Raw genomic sequence first — 12118 nt, 5'->3', positions numbered from 1 at the left:
GCTGACCTTGAATGGGTCGAAACAAAATTTTTAAAAAAACAAAGGGAAACAGTGTAAGGCCACTAAGGCTGAGGAATATACAAACATTGTTAAAGAGGAGAAAGTGGGTAGTGCAGATACTGTAGATAATGGCCAAGAGTATGCTGCTGAGGAAAGCACAGCAGGTCAGGCAGAATCCGAGGAGCTGGAAAGTTGATACTTTTGGCAAAAAGCCTTCATCAGCAATTAGGCGGGCCGGCGCCTTCATCAGGAATTAGGCGGCGATGGACGGATAAATTGGATGGGGTGGGGCTGAGTAATTTAGCTCGAGAGTGCAATAGGTGGCTGAAGGTGAGGATAGCGGTGATAGGTCGGAGGAGAGGGTGGAAGGGATAGATAGGAACAAAGATGGACAGAATGGACAGGTCCTGAGAACAGTGCTGAGTTGACAGAAGTTGGTACAGGAGTAAGGCGGGTGGCGGGTAAATGTGCAAACTGGTGAAATCCAAATTGATGTCCTGGGGTGGGAGGGTCACGAAGCGAAATATGAGTCGTTTTGCCTTCAGGCCTCAGATGCTAAGGAACAGCTGATTGAAGAGACCCAAGATCTGCATGCTCTCGGCAGAGTGGGAGTAGGAGGTGAAGTGTTCGGCCACGGTGTGGTTAGGTTGATTGTTGCGGGTGTCCCGGAGATGATATAAAGGAAACCCCATCGGGAGCAAGTGATTTAGTAAATGACATGTGTGGAAGTACATGTGAAACATTGGTGAATACTAAAGGATTTTTTTTTGCGGCCTTAGATGCAGTTGAGAGAGAGGTGTGGGCACAGGTTTTGCAGGTCCTGCATTGGCAGGAGAAGGGGTCGGGAGAGGAGGGCGGATTGAAAGGGTGCATGATTCTGAGGAGGTAGTCTTGGAGGGAATTTTCATACAGAATGCTGATCCGGATGGGATGAGAAATATATCTCTGGTGGTAACGTTTGTTTGTAGGTGGTAGATATAGCGGATGGTGGTGAAGATTATACGGTGAGGTGGAAGGTGAGGAACGGGATTCTGGATCTGTAGCGGTTGGGTGGGTGGGTTTCTAGGCCGGAGATGCGGGATGTGCATGAGTTGCACTGGAAGGCATCATCAGTCACGTGAGTGAGAAATTGCGTTGTTTAAAGAAGTAGGCCATCTGGTATTTTTTGTGGTTTCCTGGGAATAAATGTGGAAAAGGCGGAGGATTTTGGAATAAAAAAAACATTTTTTACAGGAGGCAGGGTGGGATGTTGTGTCATCCAGGTAGCTGTGGGAGTTGGTGAGTTGGCAGAAAGTGTCAGTGTTCAATTGGTCAACGTTGATGGAGATGGCGATGTCCATTAAGGGGAGAGAGGTGTCAGAGATGGTCCAGGTGAATATGACGTGCCGGTGGAATGTGTGCTGAAGTTGATGAACTGTTCAAGCTTCACGTTGGGGGAATGAGATGGGGCCAAAGAAGTCATCAATGTATTGGAGGAAAATGTCTGCAGTGTTGCGGGTGCTAGACTGTTCCATGGCGCTGATAAAAAGGCAGGCATAGCTCGGGCACTTACGGGTGACCATGGCTACCACTTTCGTCTGGAGGAAATGGGAGCATTCGAAGGGAGAAATTGTTGAGTGTGAGGGCCAGTTCACCCAAGGGAATAAGACTGTCAGTGGAAGGGTACTGATGGAGTGGTCAGAAGAGGAAGAAACGGAGCGCTTGGTGTCCTGGTCATGGCGGGTGGAAGTTTATAGGTAAAGTATGTCCATTGTGAAGATGAAGCGTTGGGGGGCAGGGAAACGGAAATCTTGGAGGAGCTACAGGGCGTTAGTGGCATCCCAAAAATATGAGGGGCGTTCCTGTCCCTGAGTGCCGGGGGTGGGGGGGTTGGTGAAATTACAATATCGAGGTATTTGGAGATGTATCGTTGGGGCACGACTGGATGAGATGACAGGTCACCGGAGGTGGTCCGGCTTGTAGATCTTCCATGTGGGTTTGAATCGGGTGGTGAGCAGTTCCTGAAGCGTTGGAAGCTGTGGCTGGGAGATCCCCTGATGTGATGCGGTTGTGTACGGTCTGGGAGATAATCTTTTGGTGCTGGGAGCGAGGTCGTGGTCGATTGGGTGGTAGGAGGATGTGTCTTTAAGTTGGTCCCTGGCTTCAGCAGTGTAGAGGTGAGTGCAAAAAACTACCATTGAACCTCAGTCTCTGCTGGTTTGATGATGAGTTTAACATCGGAGCAAAGGGAGTGGTGGTCTCGGCTTTGTGAGTGTAAGACCTTGGAGTGCGGAAGTGTGTAGACAGGCTGAGGCTGTGAATATCTCGTCGTCATTTCAAAGTAAAGGGCTTGAGGGTAGGAAACAACTGGGTATGGTTTGAGGAGGGAGATGGAGTGTTTTGTTGGTGGGTTATGGGGTCTTGGATGGTGGGTAGGAGTCTTCGTTGAAAAAGTGAGCTCAGAGGCAGACATCGCAGCAGTGTTTGACGTCACATCACACATTGAATTCGTTGGTATGTGAAGCGATGGGAATAAAGATACGGCCTATACTAATGATTGTTTGTTTGCTCTCAGTGAGGGAGAGATCTGGAACGAAAGTGAAAACTTGGGAGGGCTAGGGGCCAGATCCTGGAATGGGGCTGGATCTGCGAGGGGCGGGGAGACTGTAACTGGGGTGGGCTGAGTATTGGGGTACTGGGAGTGATGACATTTGGGAAGTGATGCTCATCCAGGGGTTCTGGGGGCAGTGATGTTGACAGTGATGACCACTGCCATGGTCGCTTTGAGGGCAGACAAACGCCCCCACAATTGCTACGAGGGCCAGAAAACTGTTGCCATCATCATTCCGAGGGCCAGACAGCTGCCTCCGTTATCGCGAGGAGAGCCACAGAGTTGCAACCACGATCGGGATGAGGGCCAGAGAAATGCCGTCGTGATCGCAATGAGGTCCAGAAAACCACTGCTGTGACCACAACGAGGGCCAGAATCCGGCACCATAACCACTACGAGGGCCAGAGAACTGACACCGCTATTGCTATGAGGGACAGACAATCGCTGTCCTGAATGTGATGAGGGCCACAGAATCACCACTGCAAATGTTACGAAGGCCAGACAACCTCGGCTTTTATCTGACGAGCGCCAAACAACTGCTGCCATGATCGCTAGGATGGCCAGACAAACTCTTCCCAGATTTGCACGAGTGCCAGACACCCTCGGGTATGATCACTATGAGGGCCAGGCAGCTGCCACCACAATCATTCGAAGGGCTAGACAAATGCCACTGCAATGGCTGCAAGATCCGATGCTGCAGAGACCAACACAAGCTTCAAACCTACTGCAACCACTACTGTCAACATCAGCATCACCTTCATCATGGGCTTCACCACATCCATCCCCGCAGCTGCCATCGTCACAACCACTTAAAACCCCACAAACCCAATTCAATGCACACCGACATCGCGCCAAGCACAGATCTCATTGTTACCGCCCCACACCACAGAAACCGTGGGTAGTCATCAATAAGTCAAATGATAGCACCACTGGACCCCCTCTCCCACCACCACCCCAGTTATCTTCATCCATTCACGCATCAATGAATTCAATACATGTTGTGGCATCGACCACTTCTGCCGTCTCCGACTCAGAGCTCACTTTTTCAATCAACACTCCCACCCACCTTCCAGCTCGTCCGGCTCCAACACACTCCATCGACCTTGACAGAACGTGGCCGTCCGTTACGCGGCCGCAAACTCTTTATGTCCAACTGATACTGAGATATAGTCACTTCTTAACTCTGTCCACCCCAATCTCCCACTCGAACATCTCATCTTCTCAACATGCAACTGTCTACTCCCACTGCTCAAACACCAAACTCGCCTTCGAACCAGCGGACTAGCGGGCTGCAGGAGTAGTTTAGCGCACTGACCTGCACGCTACTGAAGCCTGGTGTGAATTGAAAGACACCTCCTCCTCTTGCCCCATCGACCACAGCCTCACATCCCATCACCAAACCATTATCTCCCAAACAATACACAAACCCATCACCTCAGGGGGTCACCCAACCACAGCTTCCAAACTCACAATCTGTGAACTCCGCACCGCCCTATCCCTCCTCCGTCCTAAGACATACAAGCCTGGGTACCCCAGCACATATCATCTCAGCCTTTGCCTGCGCCTCCAAATTCATCTCCATACGCCTCGATACTGTTCTAACCAAATCCAGTCTGGGAATACACCACATCTATTCGCAACTCCACCCATGCCCTCGACCTCCTCCAAGACTTCTGTTTCCCTGACCCCCAATAGCTCATCTTCACCATGGACATCCAGTCACTATACACCACCATCCGTCATGGCCAGGGCCTCCATTCCCTCTGTTATTCCCCTCCCGATGTCCTCACTCGTACCCTCCCAATGACACGTTTTTTCCCTTCGCTGAAGTGGCCCTTATCCTCAAACATTTCTCCTACGAATACCACTTCATTCAGATGAAAGAGGGAGCCATGGGCACCGCAACGGCCCCAGCGATGCCTGTCTCTGTCGGCCAATGGAACATACCATCTCTCGTCGTTACACCGTCACCTCTCTCCACATTATCCTCCGCGACATTGATGATTGCGTCGGCGCCACCTCGTCCTCCCATGAGGAGGTTGAACGTTCATTAAATTCACCAACACATTCCACAACACCTTCAATTCATCTGGACAATATCTGATACCACTCTCCTTTTCCTGGACCACACCATCTCCACCGATGGTGACCAACCAAACACTGACATTTTCCACAAACCCTCTGACTCCCGGAGCTACCTGGAGTAAAGGTCCTCCTACCCTGCCTCCTGCACAAATGCTATGTTTTATTCCCAACTGCTCTTCCTCCACCGCATCTGCGTCAGGAGGACAGGTTCCTCCACAGAACATACCAGATGTCCTCTTCCTTTAAAAAAAAACAATTTTCCTACCCACTTTGGCGATGATTCCCTCCGGTTGATCTCAACCACATCCCGTACCTCCACCGTCGAAACCCGCCCTCAAACCATTCAACTTCTCCCCACCAACCTCCTTATACATCCCATCATCCTCAATTATTTTTGCCAACTGCAAACGGACCACACCAAAGATATAATTTCCTCCACAAACATATCTGCTTTCCGTAAAGACTATTCGCTCCACAACTTTGTCAGAATCACGCCTACATAAAAAGCCAACCACACCTTCCAACACCTTTCTTTGCCACCTCAGGATTTGCAAAACCTGCGACCACACCTTCCCACTCACCTCCTTCTCCGCCAAAAAGGAGTCTGCCTCATTCATCAATGTTCCACCTACTCATCAACACATGTCTTTTCTACTCTGTTGCTCCTGATGTGATCTCCTCCACACTGGGGAGACAGGATGCAACATTTAGAGGGCGTCAGATCACACCTCTGGGATATTCGCATCAATCAATCTGACCACCCTCCGGCCAATAGTTCAACTCTCCCTTGAACTCTGTAGGGGACTTGCAGATCGTAGGCCTGCTCTATCGTCAATCTCTCACCCTGCGACGGCTGGAGGAAGAACACCTCATCTTCTGCCTTGGAGTGCTCCAGCAACACAACGTCAATGTGAATTTCATCAGTTTCCTCATTTCCCCATTTCCCCACCTTACCCAAGCACCTTCCTCATGACACGTTCCATCTGTCTATCTTACTTCACACCTGTTCAACTCCACCAGCCGCTTCGACCTATCATAGCTACCCCCACCTCAGCTAGCTTCACCCCAGCCCCTCCCTCCTCGTCTGTTTCTTGATGAAGGGCTTTTTTCCCCAAAACGTCGGTTCTTCTGCTCCTCGGATGCTGCTTAACCTGCTGTGCTTTTCAGCACCGGACTGTTGCCTAAACACAAAGACATTATGCTCTTCAGGAATACAAAGCCTATGATGGTTGGCATAGTGCTGCTATTTGTGGATTGGTGATGACACTGATAGGAATGAGGAATGGGCACTTTATTCCAGGATACAAAATGAGCCGTTAAAATCACGAATTGCCCCCAGCACACTCCCTCATTACAAACCTTTCCTTCTTTTGAAACTAAAGCGTCCATTCTTCATGGCTAATATCATGGGAATGAGCGGGCTGAGCTATCCTAAACCAGCCGCCATCCGGGAAATCAGAGTCATCAGAGCGAAATATCTGAGTGCATGATTAAAAAGGCCCAATTTGCTCAATATGTCCAAAGGATGATACATTTGTCAAGTCACCAGAGTTCTGGGAGTGGCCTGAATCCAAATGGTTTGCGTTATTAAACTGAAACAACTGGTCCCTCTCTGAGGGAGGTGTTATACAGCCCACATTTGGAAAATAATCGAGAAGCTGATTCACTTTTGCTTCACCCGACGCTTCTTCCTCATGCTGCCATTGACATGATCCAGACAAACAATATGAACGAGTCCAGGAATTTCCAGTCGCAAATGGGCGGGCAGTGATTTTCTATTGGGATGGCCAGAACTAGAATGAACCACGACGCGACTTACAGGTAAAAGTATCCTCGCGATCCCGCATACCGTCTACTATGCGTTATGTGCTTGATTGGGAACAAGGTATCCACTGGGGCTGGAAGGAACCACCCATGACCACCCAGGGAGCACTGCTGAGCAACCCTTTCAAAAGGACACCCTGGATATGGGGACAAGCAGGCCTCAGTCCTGCACGTTTATGACTGGGACAAATCAACAATGACTCCTGGGGGCAAATGACGAGCCTTTGCTTTAACTGTGGAAATATAACCACTGTGGGGGCGACGTGTCCTGAATGTACACTTGGAGATAACCTGGTGATCGGTATGTTAGATCCTAGCAAGGAGAAATTCTGTGAATATACACTGGCTGTCATTCTATTTTTGATGTGACCCACGATAACGGAGACTTGTGGGAACTCAGTGAATTTAACCTCCAAGGGACATCCTTTTAGTAATTCTGGTTTGTCCAAACAGCCTGGCAGTTATTAAAATCTTCGACCCACGCTGAGGTAACTGATGCAGTCTCGAAAGGAAACGAGCTGGTAGTCGCTGCTTCCAAGCAGGCAAAATGACACTCCAATCTTCTCGTCGCATTGGTTGTCCAGCAAAACAAGGTTAGAGACAAGGTAAGGACGGGCAATTCAGAACTACATTAACTACAGTAATCACAGTGGAAGCCCCTGCTGAATTTCACAACCTATGGCTTCAAATCGGGTTTTCCCTCGATTCTCAAACCATAATGTGGGTGGGCACTGCTGGAAATTTTGTGTTCCTTATTCGCTGATGCCTGTTCTAGTTGATTTACTCACTCACGTGCGAGAAGAGTGAATAGTCAATACTTTTTTACAAACTTGGTGGCACCTAGATGTTCACAAAGCGGCTGAATAAAGAGCTGAAGAATGACTGATTTGTAAAAAGACAAATGCTGTAAAGGGAATGTCCTGTTTTGTTGAACCACTTCCTTGCGTCCTGGGACATTTACTCGGCTCCAACTTGCATTGATAGAATGAGATTGCATAGATTTTTATGACTGTAGTCGAATAATAGCAAATGTTTGAGTAGATAAAAGAAAACAATCCTACCGACTGACGACGCAGCGACAATAATATTGAACAATTGGGAAATACCTGCATCAGTTAATCAAAACACTTCAAAGTTTATTTTCACATGTACGCCAAGCCAAATAATTAGGACTGGGACCAATTGGAGCCTTGGTGAAAAGGTCTGCGCCTTGGCGTGCTGGTCATCTGTACTTCAGGCACGGTCAGTTGGAGGCCCAAAAGGATACACGCGATGCAATGCAAAAGAGTGTGAAACCCCGGAGGAAAACCAGAAGGTCCTGAAGACAGACCGGTTCAGCCTCCTTCCGTGAATGGCTCAGCCTGATCTCTCTGCCTTTCGCAACATTCTTTATTTTCTTTCTTTTCTTTCTTTCACGAACTGTGTTTAATTGGGGCACAACAGATAACCTGATAACCTCCAAAAAACAGGTGTCACATACTTTAGTTTGTGCACAAAATATCAAGAACCCTAGCTGATGGGCATGCACCCATATCCCCATCCAGTCCAAATTCGCACCATTGAGCCAGTATCGAATTTGAGCGACTTGCAGCTTTCCCTTGCATTTGAAACTTCTGGACAAGAAATCGAAGTAAATCTACACACAATCCCATGTTTGATTCAGTTCACTGTTGTCACCCACCTCTCCAGCGAACTGGCAGGTGCCCCGATTTCCCCTTCCTGATGAAACCCCCGATGATGATTCCCAGTCCGTGCAGCCTTCTGTCCCTTTCCTTTCTGAACCCGAGGATGATCTATCCGATCTCTAACCTCCACCCCTGAAAGTCACCCGGCTCTGAGTATATACCACATTTTGCTAACACCCCCAATCTGTTCTGTCCAAAAAGTGCTTTGGGATTATGGAAGAAAATTTTAGCAGATTTGACACAACATTACTATGGAAGCCATTTTTACACAAAGCAAACTTTGCAGAAAGATTCAAACTGCTGACCCTGCTGACGGAAACTTAGCTGTTCTATTGGATTTGATTCAAACGCAATTTTCATGGAAACAGCCTTCTAAATCTCTTTTGAACCCTCCATAACCTAAAGTATCCTCAATATAACACGGTAACCAATACTTGTCATAGTACTCCAGGAGACGCCTCACCATTGTCATGTCCAACTTTGACATGATGTCCCAATTCCTATGACCGAAGATCTGAGCAATTACAGCAAGCAGGCCAAATGCCTTCTTAACCTTCTTAAATGCTATTGCGATTCGTGAGACTTGGTTGACCAAAGATTATTTTTAGCATCTAAATATCCTCAGATATCGATGCTTCAGGTGGGAAGTAAAGGGAGGTAAACGGGATTGAGAAGCATATGTCAACGAATTATGACATGATGTCGGAGGAACAGCGTGGTGGCAATAGGGGATCTTAGTTTTCCAGATTGGTTGGTATTTACGTAGCAGTGGAGGTATGGATGGAGATGAATTTGTATGGAGCATCCAGTAGTGTTCTCTATCGCAGTATGTAACTAGTCCAACTTGCGAAGGGGCTGCAATGAACCTGGTTTTGGGAATGAGTCTGGCCAGTTGTTTGATGTTTCAGTCGGGAATTACTTTGGGAATATTGGTCACAATACCATCAGATTTACAATACTTATGGACAAAGACCAGTGTGGACCAAAATGAAGTTGCTAAATTGGGAGATATCCAATAATACCGAAACTCGGGAGGAGATGGAGAAGATAGATTGGGAGCAGCCGTTTGGCGGTAATTTCGTATTTGCATGTGAGAGGTCTTTTCAAGCGAGGTTGATTCGAGTTCAGGAGAGATACGTTACTGTGAAAATGTGGGATAGAAATGACAAGATTATGGAACAATGGATGATAGGTGAAATTGTTGCGTTAGCTTACAGGTAAAAGGAAGCGTGCACAGGGTTTAGGCGGCTGAAGACAGACGAAGGTTTGTAAAAATATCGGGAATGTATGAACAACCTGAAACGACGAATTAAGAAGGCTAAAGGGGTCCATGAGACATGCACGTTTAAGGAAAATCTCAATCCTTTTTACTCATATAAAAGGAAAAAGCGTGCAACTAGCGTAAGGATTGGCCCAACAAGGGCAAAACAAAATTGTTATATTTGGAGTCAGTGGAAATGCATGTGATTCTTAATGAGTACATTGCATCGTTTCTCACCGCCGAGAGGGGAATGTCGGATGTTAAGGTTAGGAATAGACTTTGATTACTCTCGAGCAAGTCGGCATAAGGAAGGAGGAAATGTTGGTATTCTGAAAGGCATGATTATGGACACATGCGGAGGTCCGGTTGGGATCTATAGCAGGTTAATGAGAGACCCGAGAGAGGAAAAGGCTGTGGTTTTTACATATATTTTTTCCAGCATTCTTTGACACAGGTGTGGTCCGAAGAACTGGAGAATTGATAATATTGACCCTTGTTAAAGAAGGAAACAGGAATCATCCAGGTAATTATTAACCGGTGAGTCTGACGTCAGTGGTAGGGAAGCTGCTGGCTGAGATACTGAAGGGTAGGATCTATTACCATTTGGAGGAAAATAGGCTTATCAGTGTAAGGCGACATGTTATTTTGCAGAGCATGTCATGTCTTACAAACTGAATAGAATTCTTTGAGGAAGTGAAAAAGTTAATGTCGAGGGAAGGGCTGCAAATATCATGTAAGTTGGCTTCAGTATGGCGCTTGATGTCATTCCCTGGTGGACAAGGCCAATTCGCTTGGGGTCAAGCGTGTAATAGCTCAATCGATCGAGAAATGGATTGGAAACATGAGACAGAAACGAATAGTGGAATCGAGTTACTCAAAATGGAGAACTGTGACTAATAATGTCCCACAGGGATTGGTGCTGGGACCACTTTTTTTTGATGTACATACATTTTTTTGGAGAAAGATACAAGCTGCGTGACTAGCAAGTTTCCAGATGACATTAAATCTGAGGGAGTAGCAAATAGTGGCGGCAAATATGGGCGACACGGTGGCACACTGGTTAGCACTGCTGCCTCACAGCGCCAGAGACGGGGGTTCAGTTCCCGCCACAGGCGACTGACTGTGTGGAGTTTGCACGTTCTCCCCGAAGGGCCTGTTTCCACACTGTAAGTATGCAATCTAAAGACTTTAGAGAACACAGGAGAAAGTGAGGACTGCAGATGCTGCAGGTCAGAGTCGCGAGTGTGTTGCTGGGGAAGCAAGGCAGTTCAGGCAGCATTCGCCGAGCAGGAGAATCTATGTTTCCAGCAGTAGCCCGTCATCAGGATTGAGGCTTGTGGGCCGGGTGCTGAGAGATGAAAATGAGAGGGTGGTATTGGGGACAAGGTGGTTGAGAAAGAGATAGGTGATTGAAGGTGAGGGAGAGTGGTTGGTCAGAGCAGGAAATGGTGGGCAGATGAGGAGGGCGGAGCCGAGTGGGCCACTTGGTACTCGGATAACGTGTGGGTGTGGGGAAATGACGAAGCCGTTGAAATCCATATTTAACCATTGTGGTTGCAGAGTCCCAAGGCAGAATATGAGGTGTTCCTCCTCCAGGCGTCAGTTGGTGTCGGTTTGGCAGTGGAGGAGGCCCAGGACCTGTGTGTCCTTGATAGAGTGGGAAGGCGTGTTGAAATGTTCAGCCACGGGGTGGTGGGGTTGGTGGGTGTGAGTGCCCCAGAGATGTTCTCTGAAACGATCTGCAAGAAAGCATCCTTTCTCCCCGATGTAGAGGAGCCCACATCGGATGCAACGCTTGCTGCAGATGACATTGGAAGAGGTAGAGATACATTTTTGAAGGAGGTGACAGGATCCTTGTGTTGTGTTTGGATTGAGATGAGACGAGTGGCGTGGGGACAACTTTTCCAATTCCTGCAGTGGCAGGGCAAGGTGTCAGGAGTAGTGTGCGCGCTGATGTGGGGCGTGGACGTGACAAGAGAGTCAAGGAGGAGAAAGTCTCTTTGAGACACTGATTGGAACAACGAGAAACATGTATCTTTGGTAGAGGGGTCCGTTTGGAGGTGTAGGAAGTCACGGAGAATGATCCAGTGTATGTGGAGGTTGCTGTTGTGGAATCTGAGGAGCGGGGTTACTGACCTTGTTGCATTTGTAGGGGTGGGGTTCAATGGCAGTGGTGCTTGACGTCGAGAAGCTGCACTGGAGTGCATCATTAATCCTGTGGAAATTGAAGTTACTATCTCAAAAGAAAGAGGTTATCTGGGACATTCTGAGGTAAAATTAGTCATCCTGGGAACAGGCAGCAGAGGCGGAGGAATTGGGAATAAGGGAGGTCCAATGGGAGGAGGCGTAACTTAAGCAGCTGTGGAAGTCGGTGGGCTTGTAACAAGAGATCAGGGTTCACCTGACCAATCTTGTCCATCACCATCCCTTTCCTGAACCTTTCATCACCATCTCCAGCGACCCACTAACCACAGACATCTCATACAAATCCACCGAGTCCCACAGCTACCAAAACTACACCTCCTCCCTCATTGCTTCCTGAATAAACGCCACCCCTTCTTAAATATACTTAATGTCCCAGCCTCGACATCCCTTTGCAGTGAGGAATTACCACAGATTCCTTACCATCTGAAAAAAAGAAATTACTCTTCGTCTCCATCTTGAAAGAGTCAG

The sequence above is a fragment of the Chiloscyllium punctatum genome, chromosome 35, assembly GCF_047496795.1.
Source record: "Chiloscyllium punctatum isolate Juve2018m chromosome 35, sChiPun1.3, whole genome shotgun sequence".
In the NCBI taxonomy this organism is placed as follows: Eukaryota; Metazoa; Chordata; class Chondrichthyes; order Orectolobiformes; family Hemiscylliidae; genus Chiloscyllium; species Chiloscyllium punctatum.
This window is presented reverse-complemented; position numbering follows the sequence as displayed.